The following is a 20,134-nucleotide window of genomic DNA, read 5'->3' as shown; positions in this document are numbered from 1 at the left end:
CTGACAGCACAGTGTCTAGGACAAAAAGAAAAACTGGTTTGATATTGTCATGAGAAAGTACACACATCTGTTTATTTTCTACCTACCTGCAAACAAAGACAAAGACAATATAACAAACATTTTAAAATCCTTATAGCGATGCTTAATCTTCACTGTCGCTGCAGCGTTCCATATAACTATGATTTAGATATAGATATACAAAGCTATCAATGAAAGCACCCTGACACTACATCTTCCTTTATTGTACATTAGTGATGAGGAGGGAGGAGCTTTCTTTTTACTATGTTCATGTGTCACCACTGCTCTCTGCTGTTCAGTCTTTTGTTTAGACATAAAACATTTTAAAGAGACTGAAGGAAAAACGTTATTTGAACTTTATGGGTGAAAATGGAGAGCAGCATTTATAACTGAAAGCCAGGTTTCTTCCAAAGTGAAATTCATCACTTTCTTTGGAAATTGGTAACGGCAACAAATTTAATTTTGGGGTTTTTATCTGTAATGAAAACCTCAGTGTGAAACTTCTGTTCTTCTGCACATGCTCTACAGGTGTGTGGTGGTGGCTGCTTAATTATTTTGTTGCTTGGGCATAGATGTATGGATATAGATATATATTAAGCATGAAAATGACACGTGCAATGCTATGGCTTCCAGACTGAACAACTTATTTCTTTGCAATGCTTAGTGGGCGTGTCAGAAGTGTTAGTAGTAATCTGTAAATATAAACTCTGTGCAAGCAAAGTTTTGCAAATAATGCATCCTTGAAGCATTTAGTACATTTTATCAAGGCAACATGCAGTTTGGATCAAAAATTATAGTCTGAAAACAGCCCAGCATTTTTTGCAGTTTCACTATTTTAACTTGGTACAGTTTCACAAAGTCTGTGTGGTTTCCTGTTGGGGTACTGTTATCTACCAGATCAGGATGAGGGTTTTTGTATGAGAGCATCACCATCTTTATAACTGTGTATTCGTGCTGCTCCAAAATATTCTCCACTGTCTTCCGGGTGTCGTGGGTTCAGGATATGGAGATAAACTGTTTTTCTCCCATCTCCACTCACCTGAAAGTTGCCTTCAAATGGCTTCTCAACATTTAGATTTGTAAAATAGACGTAGGCAATCAGCTTCAGAGAGGTGTCGCCTTGTGAGCGCTGATACCAGAGAATGGTATCGTAATTAGTGATGTTATGAGTGAAGGTCAGGTTCACTTGTCTGTTTGGTTCCACTAACAGTTGAGTTGGAGACTGAGACAGCTGTTTGTCTTTGCTGAGACAAGCTCCTGGAGAAGAAGAGACGGGGGGGAAAAGGAGAAAGACATGAATATTTACCTTTTTTTTTCTCTTTTTTTCTTCACATAAACTGATTTTGTAAGAGTTCGGTTTTACCTTTAATCCAGAACATGATTAGGACGGCAACGATGAAACTAGATGTCTTCATGTTGGATGTCAGCACACAAATAGTGTCTTCAATGCTTTGAGAGTCAGAAGGAGAGACAGGAAGTGATGTAGTGAAATCAGAGTTGTTCATCAACAGCTTGTGGGTTTTTTTTGGGGGGTGGGGGGGTGGGGGGGTGTACTCAATGACAAATGGACTGGTTTTTAAAATAAAAAATGTTTTTTGAGCAGAAATCCTTGCTATTGGTGCTTAATTTAAGAATATAAAAATAATGCTGTTCCTCAAAGTCGGTCAGCTCAAAGTGTTGACACTGCGTTTCATGATGTCATCATTACTTCCCTCAAGTTAATTATTAACTGAAAAATTATAAATACCTTTTTTCTTTTAGTGAATAATCTGTAAGATTTCTTGTTATCCAGAAAGCCTCCTTGACAAATACTTCCTATAGCCGTGAGTCTTAGTGCTGCTGAATATGATGACTAATAGGTTCTTCTGTAACAGGAGACATGGGAAGAGGTTTTTGTTTAGAGCAGATGGGTGTTTGATGTACTGTGGTTGACTGGCAGCACAGAAATACGTTGCTGTATGTTCAGGTGCTTTTAGTTTGTTGATGAAAAGTGAGCCGTTCTTTTTATTCGAATTCAAATCCCCCTCTAATTTGAAATTTTCTCTAAACGGTTCCTCCGCGCTGTCATCTTTGAACTGTGTATATCCATATCCAACAAGTTTCAGAGCTGTCTCTCCGGGTAATCGCTGGTACCAAAGCATCACTCTGTAGTCACTTTTATCATGGGTGCAGATTAGCTGTACATCATCATTGATCTTTTTGATTACAGCAGACGGAGACTGACGGACCTCTATCCCCAGAGAGATGCCTGCTGTAAGCAGAGATAGAAAAATTAATGATTTTAAAATAAGCGAATGCAGTGTGTCACGTCACCATGAAGCAGTTACCTGTGAGGAAAAAGAAAAAAAGAAATCGAATCATAATGTAGAGATGTGGCGATAAAGTCATGAATGTGCTGAAGCGTTTAAATTAAAACAGTCTCTGCTGAAAGCACCATGTCACTGAGCTGATTGCCATTTCAGGAAGAAGCTAGTAAGATGTAGGCAGAAGGGGAGTGGCTTCAGCTGCAGATGAAGATATTTTAGTTTTTAATTCTTTTATTGTTTAGCTTGTTAAATAGACAAGACATAATGTGGATTGCACAACACTGGTCCCTACATTCTTCATTTCCGGTTAATACTTGTACAGCTGCTGTTATTGTGTATATATTTATTTATATTTATATTTCTTCATACATTCTTATATAGTTCTATATTATTTTGTTGTACAGTTATTTTATTTTCAACTTTAATTTATATATTTTATCTTATTCTTTCCCAGTTAAATTTACCCTTCATTCTAATTTGTGTTGTACAGTTGTTTCATTTTTAACCTTAATTTATATTTTATTCCTTCCTAGTTAAATTTACCCTTTTTAATTTTTCATATTTATTTCCTATCTTATTCATAGCCTTTTCCTTTTTTGTTTTCTTTAGGTCACGAGCAGTTGTTCAAGCATTTCACTACATATCATACTGTGTATGACTGTGTATATGACAAATAGAATTTGAATTTGAATTTTAAATATCAGAAAATATGGAAAATGCTCATTATCATTTTCTAAAAGTCCCGCCAATGATAAATGTTTTGATGAGCAAAGATTTACTGCATTGTAAATATAAAACAAACCTCAAACTTGGGAATGTTACCAGTTTTTTAGATGGTGTATCATTGCAGTCCTGCAGGTTATACAGAATATATGCTCTTATTTTAATCATCCATATAAGATATGCTGCTTTAAAAGATTTTTATTTATTAGAAATAATTACCTTTTATTATGAGTAATTGGAAAAAATCAACAAAATAATATGTCAATTAAAAACCAAAAGTACAAAACCAGGTGTCTGATGTCAGTTTGTTTCCATTCTGGTTTCAAACCACTGATGGTTCCAGATTATGGAGTTTTTGTAATGTTCACAGAGGATTTCTGTCATTGTGCTTTGCTTGCTGCGCAGTAGTAGACGGCACTGTCCCCTTGTTGTGCAGCGTTGGCTATCAGAGAGCTGTTCTTTGCTGTACTCCCAGTCAAATCTCCAGAAATAATGAAATTGCTTTTGTACTGATCTTCCATTGTGACTTGTTTGTGGTACAAATACCCGATGAGTTTCATGGCTGTTTCCCCGGGTGGACGCTGGTACCAGAGCATCACATAGTAGTCAGTTTTATCATGGATGCAGAAAATCTGCACTTTTGAACTAACATTCGCGATGATATCAGAAGAAGACTGACGGACCTCAAGCCCGAGAAAAACCCCTAGATCAAAAAAGAAAAGAGAAGTTTTTGATAGCCGATAAATTAAAACAAATACAAAAATCTGTTATTTCCAGGCTTTAAAGAAATTGACATCTTTTAAAATTTTTACCTGGTAGGCAGCAGAAAATTAGAAAGCAGATCATTTTATCTTTAACAACATAAAGCCTTTAGGCTTTCTAAGCATTTAGAAGCTTGATAACAGAGTTTAGTGGATTTAAATGACTAGAATTAGATCACACCAAGTGTTTATACTAAGAATTAACAGCCCAGCTGACATAACTGAGGTTTAAGAAGGAAAGGATGTGATGATGATACGTCATCGCTTTACAGTTGCTGGGAGGAGTTTTCTCTTCAACTGATGTTTCCCTGAAGATTTCTGTGTACTGGAATAGAACAACATTCTTGTTTACAGATTGAAAAACTGATTTAAATCCTATTTGACTGACTATAACAACCATAAATTGTCATTACTTAGGCTGTGCAGTCTTTAAGGATATCTGAATTAGAGTATTTCACGAGCACTGCATAGTAGTGTCTTACTGCATGAATATGTTTAGTGATGATGTCTTTGCAACTACTAGTGGCAGAAAAGGAAATGTGAACCTTTATAAGGCTTGGAGGAGTGTCTGCTCCTTGGTTTTGTAAACAGTATGTGCTTTAAAAACATCCAACATGGATCAAGTCAAACGACGACCACTACAGCAGGTGCTTGGGAGCTTGTCTTGTCAAAACCACCAATGATAAAAATTATGTGGAGTTTTTGTAAAGTTCAGAGGAGCTTTCTGTCATTGTGCTTTGCTTGCTGCGCAGTAGTACACTGCACTGTGCTCTCGTCCTTTGACTTGGATAGTTAGTGAGCCATTCTTTGCAGAATCGCCCCCAAGATTTCCAGTGATACTGAAAAGATCTCTATATTGTTCTTCAAGTGTGACAGCTGCATAGTTTAAAAACCCAATGAGTTTCATAGCCGTGTCTCCAGGCGACTGCTGGTACCAGAACATCATCCTGTAGTCAGTTTTATCATGACTGCAGAAAATCTGAACTTTGTCACTAGCCTTTGCGACGATATCAGAGGAAGACTGACGAACCTCAATCCCCAGACTAACACCTAGAACAAAGATAAAAGAGAATTTTAGCTTATGAAGGTTGATACATTTTAGAGAAACAAGCCAAAAAACAGAGTGCAAGTGTTTCCTTAAATACTTAAAGAAATTAGCACCTTTTCAAATTATTACCTGACAAGTAGCAGAAAATTAAAAGGGAGATCATCTTTTCTGTATTCAAAGCTTGACTTTAGATGTGTTTAGAAACTTTATATAAGATTTTAGTGGCTATGAGTTAATGAAATTGGACCACGCAATTGTTTATACTGAGAATCATCTGCCTATCTGACATGACTGAGGTTTAAGAAGGGAGGAGATGAAGAATCATCACTTTATTGCAGATGAAACTGCAGATTGCTGGGCGGAGCTTTCTCTAAGTAAACTGTCATGTTTGTGCTTTTCTGTGGTTTTTGTGTAAATGTGCCTTTTAGTTGTATTTAAAAATAGATTTAATTGTCGGCATTACTATTAACAGTGTTACAAAAAAATCTAAATTGTGATTAATTATACAGTATTTCAGGATGTGTGAATTAGAGTTTTACAAGTCTAAAGATGGATCTGTGTGTTTCCTACAGGTAAAAAGTAATCTTTCATATGGAGATGCTTTGTTTAAGTATGTGAAAGAGTGCTCTAATATGTGCTTCCTTCCTGGTTATGTAAACTGTACTTAAATTACATGCTTAGTTAAATGAAATAGTCAAGCTACAATACAACCACTAACGCAGGTGGTGGGAGCTTGTCTTATCAAAACAAGCAATGATCAAATATGTGAAGCTTTTGTAAAGCTCAAAAAACCTTTTTGTCATTGTGTGTTGCTGCACAGTGGCAGAAAGTGCTCGTGTCCTTTGACTTGAGCCATTCTTTGCAGCATCTCCACCCACAGTTCCAGTGATATTGAAATGATCTCTATGTTGTTCTGCAAATGTGACAGCTGGATAGTTTAATTACCCAGTGAGTTTTATAGCTGTCTCCCTGCAGCTGTTGGGATCAGAGCATCACCCTGTAGTCAGCTGGGATCTAACCAAGATGTGGGAGGAGTCTGTTCAGCTTAAAACCATCCACTTTGATGATTTCATGGTTCTGAGTTTTTGTATTAAAGAAAGGTGTTTTCTACTCAGTGTGCATAGCTTGCTGCACAGTAATACACTGCACTGTGCTCAGGCTTTAGGTCCACTATAAACATAGAAGCATTCTTTGGTTTACTTCCACTCAAGTCTCCTGTAATATTAAAATGTTTCTCAAATGATTTCTCGTGCTCTTTGTTGTTGTAGTTTAAATGTCCAATGCGTTTCAGAGCTTGGTCTCCAGGGGATTTTTGGTACCACTGCATGAATGTGTAGTCGGTCTTTCCATGGCTGCAGACCAGCTGGACTTCGTCTCCACGAGTTCTGAAAACTTCCACAGGTGTTTGGTGGACTTCAACACCCAGACAAAGACCTAGAAGGAGAGAAAATGAACAATAAACCTATAGATAGGTAACCTATAGAGAATATAAAGTGGGATTCTTAAATGGTGAATGTGATTACCAGTGAGCCAAAACAAACTAAATAATGTCAGCATGATGAGCTTCTGTCTGAAAGCAGCACAGTAAGTGACTCTAACATTTTCCCCATGCACACTTTTATTGACACCCCCCTCTTTGAAGTAGCTACTGCATGTGTAGATATCAGTATTTCTTGAGCTCCATCGCCACCTACTGGAAGTACATAACAGTCAAGTCATTGAATCCCTCCAGAATATAAACAAATAAATATGAGAGGATATCTTGGAAAAAGTCAAACACCATGTTACCTGGGTAATGTTAAATCTTGTGCAGAGGACAGTGATTATCATGTTGCATGACTATATTCAAGAACCAACTGTACGTTCAATCCTTGTAATCATATCTCAGTCCTGTTATCTGGAAAATGGGCCTTGATGCAGTGGACACTGAATAACCACTACGCTACAGATGTAGGGCCAATTTATTAAGGACTGAAAATAACAAAGATGGAAATTGAACCCCAAAACAGCTGGTGTACCAAAAGGTTATTTTTCAATACCTAAAGCCTAAAGAATGGTTCAGAAATTTCTCTGAATATTTTCAAAACCTGTAGAGATGCTTTGTGTCTAAACATTAAGTGTCACAGAAGCATTAGCATATTCTGTACCAAATTATGCAGAATTTGTAAATATGAATTACCATGGAATTCCCTGTACCGTGAACCCTATGCTGACAGAAAATTAGAAGACGGATCATTTTGTTGGTGTTGACAAAAATCAGATCTCTTGTTGCAGTTCCTAGGGGTAGTAAAGGGAATACAAACATTCATAAAGCTTGCAGGAGTAAGTCAGCAGTTAATCATGATGGTTATGTCAAATAAAGTTGCACATATTTGCTCATTTGTGCATCCTTGCTGCTTTTGCAAACTGCTTATTATATTAGTGCAATTTTGCATGAATGGATCAATCCACAAGAAAACCACTCAAGCAGGTGCTTGAGAACATCTCTTATCAAAACCACAATGATTAAAAAAAAAAATCATCTGGAGTTTTTGTAAAGTTCAGAGGGACTTTGTGTCATTGTGCTTTACTTGCTGCACAATAGTACGTTGCACTGTGCTCTTGTCCTTTAGCTTTCTTGACTATCAGAGAACCGTTTTTTGCTGTACTCCCACTCAGATCGCCACCGATTTCAAAATTATCGTTATTTTCATCTTCAAATTTTGGAGTGTTGACGTTTAAAAACCCAATGAGTTTCATAGCTGTCTCTCCAGGTGACTGCTGGTACCAGAGCATCACCCTGTAGTCGGTCTTTTCATGGCTGCAGAAAATCTTCATTTTGGATCCAACGTCTGTGATGAACTCAGAGGGAGACTGACGGACCTCAAATCCCAGACAGGCACCTGGATAGAGAATGAAGAAAAGATTATTGTAAAATCACAACAAATGATATATATTTAATGAAATGATTTCCATGTTCAGAAGATAAATGGTAAACAAACATTACCTGTCAGGCAACAGAAAAAGAAAAAAATAATCATGTTGACCCTCCTTTGATAAAGTTTCTAAGAGTTTAAACATTTAAATTGCTGGGATTTGACATCAGATCATATGACTGATCCCACAGAGGTTTAAGAGGAAAGTGCTGTGAACACTATGCTTGCTTGGATCTTACCAAGATGTGGGAGGAGTGTCTTTCATTTTAAAAGGGTTTTTCTTTCTTCTTGTGTATAGTAGACTGCACTATGGTCAGGTGCCTTTAGCTCGACTACGAACGGAACAATGAGTAACTTTAGCATTCAACACTTTTATCGACACCCTCCTCTTTGAAGTAGCTACTGCATGTTTAGATATTAGTATTCATTGAGCTCCATCGCCACCTAGCGGAATGACATAAAGTCTTTTCTGATATCCTATTAAAATGTATGCTTGCTTCTATCAGAGGTTTTGGTTGCATTTTCTAGACTCTCTTAGCAGTTGATTTGAGCTGTTTTTCCTTTGTTTTTTTTTTTCTTGATTTTTGTTTTTTTTTATATATATACACACCAGCTGGATTTTAGTAGACTTTGTCAATGAGTGAGGAACCTGTGGAAAATACCATCAGAATCCTTAAAGAATATAAAGCAAGGAAAGAAAAAAAGACCTGAATTGAAACCCAAAAATCTGTATAAGAATGTTATTTGTCAGCAAGTTTAAGACAGCCGAGCCTTTGGGCTGTGCAAGCCCACATAGTCCTTCTATTTTATATCTTCTTTTCTTATACATCATTATCTCAGTTTTTTCACCTCTGGGAGCTCATAAAGGGATTTGGCAACTATTTTGAAACAGACTTCTGACCCTTAATGTTGATGGTTATGTCAAATAACGTTGTTTTTTTTTGGTGTTGCTTATTTGGGATTCCTTCTTAGTTGTATAAACAGTGTATTAGTAAATGTGACTGGATTAAGCCACAAAACAACCACTCAAGCAGGTGTTAGAGAACTTGTCTCATCCAAACCACAAGGATGAAAAATATTGTTGAGTTTTTGTAAAGTTCAGAGGGACTTTGTGTCATTGTGCTTTACTTGCTGCACAATAGTACGTTGCACTGTGCTCTTGTCCTTTAGCTTTCTTGACTATCAGAGAACCGTTTTTTGCTGTAATCGCACTCAGGTCGCCAGTGATTTCAAAATTATCGTTATTTTCATCTTCAAATTTTGGAGTGTTGACATTTAAAAACCCAATGAGTTTCATAGCTGTCTCTCCGGGTGACTGCTGGTACCAAAGCATCACTGTGTAGTCGGTCTTTTCATGGTTGCAGAAAATCTGCACTTTGGATCCAACGTCTGTGATGAACTCAGAGGGAGACTGACGGACCTCGAATCCCAGACAGACACCTGGATAGAGAATAAAAAGATTATTTTTAAATCGCAACAGATGATACATTTAATGAAACCATTTCCGTTGTCAGAGGATTTTATTGTATGCAAATACGTTATTACCTGTCAGACACCAGAAAAAGAGAAAATGAATCATTATGTTGTTTCTTTGGCAAGAAACATTTATTTATGGATTTAAACTGCTGGGATTTGACATCAGATAACCTGACTGACCCCACAGAGGTTTATGAGGAAGTGAAGTGGGAGGAGCATGTTTGGCATTTTAATGTCAGCATGATGAGCTCCTGTCTGTGAACAAAACACCAGTTGACTCTTACTAACACCCCCTTCTTTTAGGCAACTATGCTTAGATGTCAGTATTTCTTGAACTCCAGCGCCACCTACTGGAGGACATAAAAGTCATCTCTAATATCAGATTAATTGTCAGGCAGTTTTTGTACAGCTTTTCCTACTTCTCACAGCACAGTGCATGCTGACAGCACAAAAATACACACCGCTGTCATTCTGCTGCAAGTTATTCACAGTAAGAGCTCCGTTCTCAATGGCTTCTTTAATGGCTGAATATTTGTTTTCAGGCGCCCCGCCATAGTCCGGGTTCCCACAAAATACTGTGTAGACAATGAGCCTCATGGTCTCTCCTGGTCTTTGAATGTACCAGTACATCTGAGTATAACGTATATCTTTGCTGTGGCTGCAGTTCATCTCTGCAGCTTTGTTGAGGAAACGCCAGCTGATTTCGGGGTATTGAATCACATCCTGGGAATGACCTGTGGAAAAAAACCAAAGTAATTCTGATCGTTCTTTGAGAAATGTTCTTCAGCCAATACATTTAAAAAATGAAAGCTTAGGAATCTATTGCACAGTTAATATGTCCATGTACCTTGCAGCCACAGAGATGAGACGAAAATCGTTATGAGCACTTGAGCAATCATAGGGATAATCTACAAGGAGATGCAGCTGGTGTTGTAAATATAAGACCTGCTGCTATTTATAATGGTAGAGGGAGGCTACAGGCATTACTTCAGTTACTTCACAGTAAGGACCTCCCATTCCAATATAGGATTAGATTATTGGTTAGAATATAGGTGCAAACACATGTGAGCTCTAAAAACGATGAGATTGTTTTGTATTAAGGAGCAGTGATATGCAGCACTGTGGTAACTGGCAGCACAGAAGTACACTGCACTGATGTTCACAGTGAGATCTTTAATTGCTAATGTGCAGTTCTGGCCTTTATTTGCACTCCCATTTGTTTTCACATTGAGTGCAGGCTCTAGAATGAATTCTGAACTGCATCACAAACATACTGCTACCTTATGAAAGGGAAAGGGAAGGGTAAGTCCTCAAGACTGCAAAAAGAAGTCATTCATATTACTTTTACTACTGTATATGCATTTACCCTGAGAATGTGCTAATTTAAAATGTCCTTATTAGCAAATGTAATGTTTGGGACTAGTTATACATGACAGCTTTTAAAATAGACTTACATGTAGGAGGGGTATATTCAGTTTAAAACCATCCTCTTTGATCACTTTGAGATTTTGTATTAAGGGGAGGGGTTTTCAGTTCAGTGTGCATCACTAGCTGCACAGTAGTACACGGCACTGTGCTCAGGTGCCTTTAGATGGACCACTTTAGGTATGGTACGCTGTTAAGTTTTGTGATTACACACTGCATGATTGTATAGTTAACTTTCCATGGACACAAACCAAGCTAGACTATGTCTTCAGGTTTTTGGAAAATCCAAGGAAAAACACTTACAAAGAGAGAAAAACTATAGATGATATGAAGTGTGACTTCTAAATCATAAATGTGATTACTAATATGCTAAAACAAACTGGATGTCATCATGAGGAGCTTCTGTATGAAAGCAGAAAAGTGGGTGACTCGAATATTTGCCAGTTACTGCAGGTTTTGATCTTTGTATTTTTTGAATCCAGTGCCACCTACTGGGAGGACATAAAAGTCAAGTCATTTCTAGTATTAGTTTAATGGTGAGTTTTTGTACAGCTTCTCCTACTTCTCACATCACTGTGGATGCTAACGGCACAAAACTACAGACCACTGTCATGTAGCTGTGAATGATTCACAGTGACAGCCCCACTTCCAACTATTTCTTTGCTGGCTCAGTTTTTGTTTTTAAAGAGTACATAGACAATGAGGGTCATGGTCTCCCCTTCTCAAACCACTTTGTTAGTTTTTGTTTTGTCAGGGGTCCCACCATAATCTGACTTCAGCCAAATTGTGTCGAGGATGAGGCTGGAACGAGACCTGTAAGAAAGAGAGAAAAAAAAAAAAAAGGCTTTTCTTCACAGTAAGGACCTCCCATTCCAGTTATGGATTATAATCACAAGACCAATGTTGGTTAGAATGAAGGTGCAAGTGGTTGTGAGCTCTAAGAGATAAAGACTAAGAGTGAAGTGGTTTTTGTATTGAGGAGCAGTGATATATAGTACTGTGGTATCTAGCAGCACAGAAGTACACTGCACTGCTATTCAGGGTGAGATCTTTTAGTATTAATGTGCAGGTTTGGTGTGGATTTGCACTCCCTTTGATGTCGACCCTCCATCCAGGCTCTGGTGCTCCTTGGCTTACTACCATGTATCCCAGGAAATGAAGCTGTTTGCTTTTTGTTTGCTTGTACCAGAGGATCCGATCATAGCCAGCTATACTGTGTACACAGTTGATTTCAGCTGTTTGTTCTTGATTTTTATACATATTAGCTGGAGTCTGGAAGACTTGGTCACTGAGTGAGGAACCTGTGAAAAATATCAACAAAAACCCCACAACAATGTAAAACAAGCTGTATAAGAGTAAATCGTGAAAAACTGAAAAGTTAAGAGTGCATTACCTGACACGAGGATAATGTTAAAGGTTATGCAGAAGAAAGTGATCATCATGTTGCTTTGCATGATTAAGGAACAGTCCTCTTAAGTCTACTGTGCTCTCATAACTCAGCTGTTGATCATTTGTGTCATTTCCTGGTAATCCCTCCCAGTGATGCAGTAAATTTAGCAGCTACTGTATTGTAGACGTACTGCCATCATACTAAAGGACTTAAAATAGCAAAGACCTGAGCTGAAAAGAAATTTGTAAGAGAATATTAAGTCAGAACCTTATGGAACACGTCTCTCCAACAAAAATATATTTTTAAAGAGTGTTCAGTGATGCATTTAATCCAGAATACAAAATGCCATTTCAAATTATTGAAAGAAGGCATCATTTTGTCCGTATTAACTGAATTGTTTTAGAAATTATTAGAAACTGATAATTAGTGGCTGTATGTGTAAGTAACTGGAATTTGATCATATCAAGTGGGAGGAGTTTTATCTTGGAGAAAGTGTCATATTTGTGTTCTGTGAGTGTTTCTGAGCCACTCGAGTAAAAGTGGCGCGCTGAAAGATGTACTGGTTGTCTTTACTATACTTGGTGTTAAAAAATCAAATTCATCTTTGCCTGAATAATATCTAGAATTTATGATTAGATACATTGCGCAGCCTTTAAGATTTGTGAATTGTAGTATTTTACGTACTAAGGTCACTGCATAAAGAGGTCTTTGCAACTCTTAGTACCACAAAAGTCAAAGTAAACTTTGTCATCTCTGCTGTATCCAATGCAGCATACAGAGAGACGAGACGACGAGTCTCCGGTTACATCAGTGTAAAAACGAGCTAATAAATAGATAAAAGAAGGAGGGAGAAGAAAATAAATAAATATACGCTTAAGAGTTACAATTAGAATTTACAGTTTACAATTTATAATTTGGAGTGGTTTAAAGTGACCAGTGTAGCAGCTTGTAAACCCAGAGCAAAAAAGATTGTCCATAGAGCAGCAGTGGTTTACACACCAGAGGTAGTGGTGTGTAAAGTGCAAAAGAGTCAGTTAACAGATTGTGTGAGTGTGTGTGGTGAGGGAGGTCTGGTGGTGAGTTCAAAAGGGACTGCAAGCGTTAATAGTAAAAAAAAAAAAAAAAAAGGTCAGGAAGAGCATGTGTGCTGTTTTGAGTCAAATAAAGCAAAGCTTCTCAAATTCGTTGCTATTTGCAGGTTTCTTCCTGTTAATGTAAGCAGTACTTACTCTAAATAACATGCATTCTTAAAAGATATTAGAAACAGGGGTATATCAGTACAGTTTTGTACAAATCAATCGAACCACAAAACAACAGCTAATGCAGGTGTTTGAGAATGAATGTGGAGTTTTTGTAGAGTTCAGAGGGACTTTTTGCCACTGTGCTTCTCTAGCTGCACAGTAGTACACTGCACTGTGCTCTTTTTGTGTCACTTTGACTATCAGAGAGCCATTTTTTGCTGTGTTGCCACCCAGATTTCCATTTATATCGAAATGATCTTTATATTGGTCTTCATCAAATGTGACAACTTGGTACTGTAAAAACCCAATGAGTTTCATAGCTGTCTCTCCGGGTGGCTGCTGGTACCAGAGCATCACCCTGTAGTCAGTCTTTTCATGGCTGCAGAGAATCTCCACTTTGGATCCGACATCAGTGATGACCCCAGAGGGAAACTGACGAACCTCAATACCCAGACAGACACCTGAATAGAGAATGACAAAAGATTGCATTTAAATAAAAGGAGATTAGACATTTAAGGAAAGAAATTCCACTTTCTGAAGGGCTTATTGTGTGCAAACAAGGCATTATTACCTGTCAGGCACCAGAAGAAGAGATGATGAATCATGCTGACACTTTGCTGATAAAGATGTTTAAGATTTTTAGGGATTTAAATTACTACAATTTGATGTCAAACCCCCACTGATCTTTCTTAAAGTTTAAAAGTAAAGTGAAGTAAAACACTATACTGGCTGGAATCTAACCAAGAGGTGGGAGGAGTAGCTTCAGTTTAAAACATCCACTTTTATTAATGGTTCTGTTTTGTTTCAAGGGGAGGGGTTTTCCTTTCATTGTGCATAGCTAGCTGCACAGTACTATACTGCATTGTGCTCAGGTGCCTTTAGATCAACAATAAACTGAGATGCGTTCTTTTCTTTCTCTGCTCTCAAATCTCCAGTAATATTGAAGTGTTTCTCCAACAGTTCCTCATTGTCTTTGGACTATAGCAGCAATGTATTTCAGAGCTTGGTCTTCTGTAGCATGAGCATGATTTTCCATGGCTGCAGACCAGCTGGGTTTGTCTCATACTGTTCTGAAAAATTTCAGAGGTGCTTGGTGAACTTCAAAAGTTAAAATGAGAGAAAATTAATATTCTACAGTGATGACATGAAGTGGGACTCCTAAATGATGAATTTGATTACCAATAGACCAAAACAAACTGACGTCAGCATGATGAGCTCCTGTCTGAAGACAAAAAACTGAGTGTCTGTAACATTCTTTTTTTTGGGGGTGGGGGGGGGGGGACTTATAATGATAAATATTATAAGTTTCAGCCACAGAGATGAGACAACAAACATTATGAGCACAGCAATCATAGTGATAATCTACAAGGAGATGCAGCTGCTATTTATAGGTGGAGGTGTTGTGGAAGTTTTCCATTAAATAAAGCCTGCAGACGAGCGGTGAGCGGTAGCTAACATTCTTTAATCAAAACACAAAGAACAGAAAAACCAAGCTTGGTGGAGAGCCTGCATGATCGCGGGGCAGACGGTCAGCAGAGTCTCACCCGAGCCTAACATGGCTCTCAGTTAAATACCTTCTTCAGGAACAAAAGGCAGTACACAGCTGTTTCACACCTTAAGGTTCACACTCCCTTGCTACCTTCCAGAGTCCTCGAAGAGACAAAAGATTCTTCCTGTGGCGTTGTCTGCTCCCCCCCAACTTCCTTACCAGACCCCCACCATCTGTACTGTGTGAGTGTGAGACATGTTAAAATCCAGTGGCACGAAGGCATTATAGGGCTTTGGAGTTGACGTCACACCGCAATGCATTATGGGAGCGCAGCGCCATTTTCGGGGTCTACGAATCAAACCAAACACACTGTGTTGGAACGATGACTACAAGAAAGATGCTTAAAAGCAGCTCAAAAGAGAATGAACTGTATAGAGACTGATTTCATTCAGAGGCGAAGCAGCGGTACTTGCAGAAAATAGCGTGCATTGGAAATGTGGACCCGTATGAAATAAGGCCGTGGAGTAGAAACCCTGAAGACCAACCGCTATTGACGTAGCCTGACATATTCTCGTACCTTGTCTGTGGAGTCAGCGCGTACAAGTCGTCATTCAAGCAAAGGTAAGTCAGCTCGAGTACTGCGAGTGAAATGCGTTTGATTTCCCTGCAAACATTCAGATTAGTGCAGCATAAATTCATTCATGAGGGGAAATGACAGTGAGAACATGTGGAGGCTGTTAGGTGGATAACATAATGAGTTCAGTGCACTGATGTGACACTGTCCTGAAGGATTGTTATTCTTTATGGTTAAAGAAATTGCACTAATTTATTAATGTTTATTATAAATAATCCTTATTAAACATCTTGCTTCCATGTTTGTATCTTGTGTCACTAAAAATACAATTTATTTTAATTTTATATATTGATCAATGACCTGCAGAATCTCCTTATCATATTAAGTGATTCATAATTGTCACTTTATGCTTTCTCCATCTCTAAAGTGATGACATCCTTGCATTACATCCTTTAGGTTCATTTTCTGCAGGCAGGTTTCTGACAGAGAACAGGCCGATTTAGAATATAACATGCAGCGTTCTATAGATGGATACATAAAAAAATGAAAAATTACATGTATGTGCTAACTTTCTAAACACTTTGTTACATTTATGATAAAGTAGATAAAACACATTTATGTCGGCCTTGGCTCATTAGTTCTTGTCTTTAAATGAACTTTGTCTGTGTGTGTTTCAGGTCCTGCACTCTCAAAGACTGAATGAACCAGCATTGCAGCCATGGGTCACTGTGAGCATCACAGGGAAGGTAGAAGCCGCCCACTGCACCTGTATGGCCGGAGTCGCAGAGACCTGCAGCCATGTCGCTGCTCTTCTGTTTAATGTAGAAGCAACAGTGTTGATCCGTGGCACAAGGACTGTTACAGATGAACCTGCATACTGGGTTTTGCTGGGTAATATGACCAAGATACAGCCAGAGGTTGGCCATAAGATAGACTTCTCCTCTTCAGCTGCCCCAAAAAAAGGCTCTTGATCAAAACATAAACAGACCATCTGTAGTGACAGGTAAAAGGAGCTGTCCTCAAAACAGAAAAATCCCACCTGCTACTGTGGAGGAGTTGTCACTGCTATTGGATACTTTGCTGGAACACAGTAAAGCTGTGGGTTGTGGGAATGACCCATAATGTTTTATCTAGGGGTCTAGATTTATGCCTGTAGTGCACTGTCATGTAAATAATTTGCATTTACTGAATATATACTGACTGAGTCCCACTGTTCAAAAGTTGAATAAAGAAACAAACTAATTTTTGCCTCTTTTTTTTTTTTTATTGAAACCACCTTATAGAACATCACATCAGTTACAATGTAGAATCCATGTCATTTATAGTTTACAAATGACAAAATGTTTACACAAAATCATGAGTGTTTACATGACATCACCCACTACTAACATTATTTACTGTATCTTTTGAAAAAATACAGAAATTTTAACAGCACAATACTTAAGAATATTTAACAGGAGCAGGTTTCATTCTTCCCTGGTTTTATTATCACACTGTTCATCAAAACGGCAGCAAACCTTCACCATCTTATCCAGAAGGGTCACCTCTTCACCCTCACATGGAAGAAGTAATCTGATTGGCATGGTGGTATGTTTGCAGCAGGTCCCTTGTGTAGCACTGGAACCCAGTCACGATGTTTCATCCATTTCATAGGCTGGTTTGCTGCAATAATGCCAAATAATTAGCATCTGTATAGATAGAAGGTAGTTCTGCAAAATCACTCACTAGACCCCCAAAATGGCGGATCGGGCCAAAATCCTTTCCACGCCCACCCCCCGTGACATCACGCTCCAAAGCCCTATACAGTAAAATAATGTGATTAATACATAAATAAAAGAAATTCCTATACAGAGGCTACAGGTATTACTTCAGTTACTTCACAGTAAGGAATTATTAATGTGATGTAATGAGGACTTGAGCAATCATAGTGAGACTACAATGAGATATAGCACCTATTTCAAATTTTTAAGCCTGCTACTGTTTATAATGGTAGGTGAAAGTTAAAGGCTTTGCTTCACAGCAAGGATCTCCTATTCATGATTGTAATCACAAGATCAATGTTGGTTAGAATACAGGTGCAGGTGGTAAGTGATAAAAATTGGTAGTGAGGAGGTTTTTGTATTGTGGATCAGTGATATGTAGCACTGTGGAATCTAGCAGCACAGAAGTACACAGCACTGCTGTTCATGAAGAGATCTTTAATTATCAGTGTGCAGGTCTGGTCTTTATTTGCATTCCCACCAATTGTCACAGTCACTCCAGGCTCTACAGATGAGCTTGTTCCCAACATGTATCCCAGGAACTGCATTTGGCCGGTTTTTGTTTGCTTGTACCAGAGGATTTGATTATAGGTGTCTATACTGTGTGAACAGGTGATCTCAGCTGTTTCTTCTAGATTTTTATACATATCAGCTGGATTCTGGTGGACTTGGTCACTGAGTGATGAACCTGTGAAAAATATCAATGAAAACATCACAAAAAATGACAACAAGGAATATGAGAGTGAATGTTGGAAAATGGAAAAGTTAAAGTGCATTACCTGACACGAGGATGATGTTAAAGCTTATGCAGAAGAAAGTGATCATCATGTTGTGTTGCACGTCTACATTCATGAACATTATGTCTTCTGTACATTCAGTCTGCTGATCATTCACGTGTAATTTTTGGGTAAACCCTCCCATCAGGAAATCGGCAGTGATGCAGTGGATTCTGAAGAGCCACTGCACTACAGACATGCTGCCACCTTATGACAGGACTTCAAATAGCAAAGACCTAAACTGAACAGAGATGTGTAACACAAATCATAATGTGGATGGTTATTTCCTCAGGACTGTGCAAGCTCCCTGTAGTGGTTCTAATCTGTGGTTATACACTTGTGACCATGTTAGAAGGTAAAGACTCTACAATAATAATAAGATCATGTCCCAGTGTAATAAAACTATCACATTGGTACAAACACCAAATCAAGCTTAAAGAGAACTAGCAACTATTTCTTCCGTTTGGCAACAAACAGCATTTTGATGCAGCACCACTTCAGGCAGATGTTCTGCAAAACACAGTCATTTTTCCTACTGGTTAACATGATGAACAAGTACACAGTCATAATTGTTTTAAAATTTCTCAGATTATTTTGAAATATAATTTTTTATATAATATAATGTTTGACATGCTACAGCTTTAATCAGCTTGTTAATTTTGCAGACAGTTTGTCTCATCATCAGTTCATTGAAACATTTAATTCAAGAGAACAGAAATGATGATGGAAACAACAAGTTTAAAGGCTTCATGTTTGATGTCAAACAACATGTTCATTCATATCCAACATGAAGGTGGTCTGTGGGGGCGGAGGTGCAGCCTTATTATGTCCTCTTTCATTTGCACTGATATCGCTTTAGATTTTATACTGAATTGTGAGTTTGAAGCTACTAAATACAGTTCAACACTTTGACTAAACAGGCTGGCATGGCCATGAAACTACTTCTCAGTCAACTACTCAGTGAAGTATTGAAAATGGGAGACTGTTCAAAGCTGTAGTTCATAAACATTTAAAGCAGTGCTTGCGTTAAATCCATTTAATTAAAGTTGAAAGTCAGCACTTTGATCACATCTTTTTTGTGTGTGTTTAATTTAAAGTCCACTGTGGTGATTTACAGAGACAAAATTACAAAAATTGTGCGAAATAATTCTGAATCTGTATATTCAAGCGACAACTGAATATTTTATTGTTTATTCTTTACTATTTAACTTTATCCATATTTTCTGTTCTGCTAATCTTCACTGTTTCACTGTTGGTCATGTCAAGATGCAAAGATTTGTTTCATTGTAAAACTAAAACTAGCAAACTTACAATCTGTTTTTCTAGTGATGAATTACTGTGAGCTTAAGTTCCAGCATGAATCTCTATTCTCTTATTTCACCTGAATTATCCAAAAAACTTGGGTTGCTTTTAAGTTTTTATTACACACTAGAAATCTCATTAGTCTGGTAAAATTGTAATAAGCCAGTAAAACTGTATCAAAAGTAAAAACCAAAAGCCACAAAAACAGGTGTCTCAAATCAGTTTTTCTTTTTTTCAAACCACTGATGATTCCAGGCTGTGGGGTTTTTGTAAAGTTCAGACAATCTTTTTGTCATTGTGCATATCTAGCTGCACAGTAGTACACTGCACTGTGCTCATGTTGTGTCACTTTGACTATCAGAGAGCCATTTTTTGCTGTATCCCCACTCAAATCTCCTGTAAAATCAAAATGATCTTTATATTGGTCTTGGTCAAATGTGACAGCTTGGAAGTTTAAAAACCCAATGAGTTTCATAGCTGTTTCTCCGGGTGGCTGCTGGTACCAGAGCATCACCCTGTAGTCAGTCTTTTCATGGCTGCAGAAAATCTGCACTTTGGATCCAACATTTGTGATGAACTCGGAGGGAGTCTGACCAACCTTTACACTCAGACAGACACCTAGAAACAGAGAAAATGAATAATCAGCATATAAACTAAATATAATTAGGGATCCTTGGATGATAAATGTGATTACCAGTGAGCCAAAACAAACTGAATAATGTCAGCATGATGAGCTTCTGTCTGAAAACAGAACAGTGAGTGATATGAACATTTTCCCCATGCACACTTTTATTGACGCCCTCCTCTTGAAACCAGCTGCTAAAGGTTTTGATGTCAGTATTTCTTGAGCTTCATCGCCACCTACTGGAGGACATAAAAGTCAAGTCATCTCTAATATCAGATTAATTGTTGAGCAGTTTTTGTACAGCT

The sequence above is a fragment of the Copadichromis virginalis genome, linkage group LG19 (genome assembly GCF_057382275.1).
Source record: "Copadichromis virginalis isolate Kocher_CV1m ecotype Utaka linkage group LG19, C_Virginalis_male_GT1.1, whole genome shotgun sequence".
In the NCBI taxonomy this organism is placed as follows: domain Eukaryota; kingdom Metazoa; phylum Chordata; class Actinopteri; order Cichliformes; family Cichlidae; genus Copadichromis; species Copadichromis virginalis.
The sequence above is the reverse complement of the archived record's forward strand: the minus strand, read 5'-3'. Positions refer to the sequence as shown.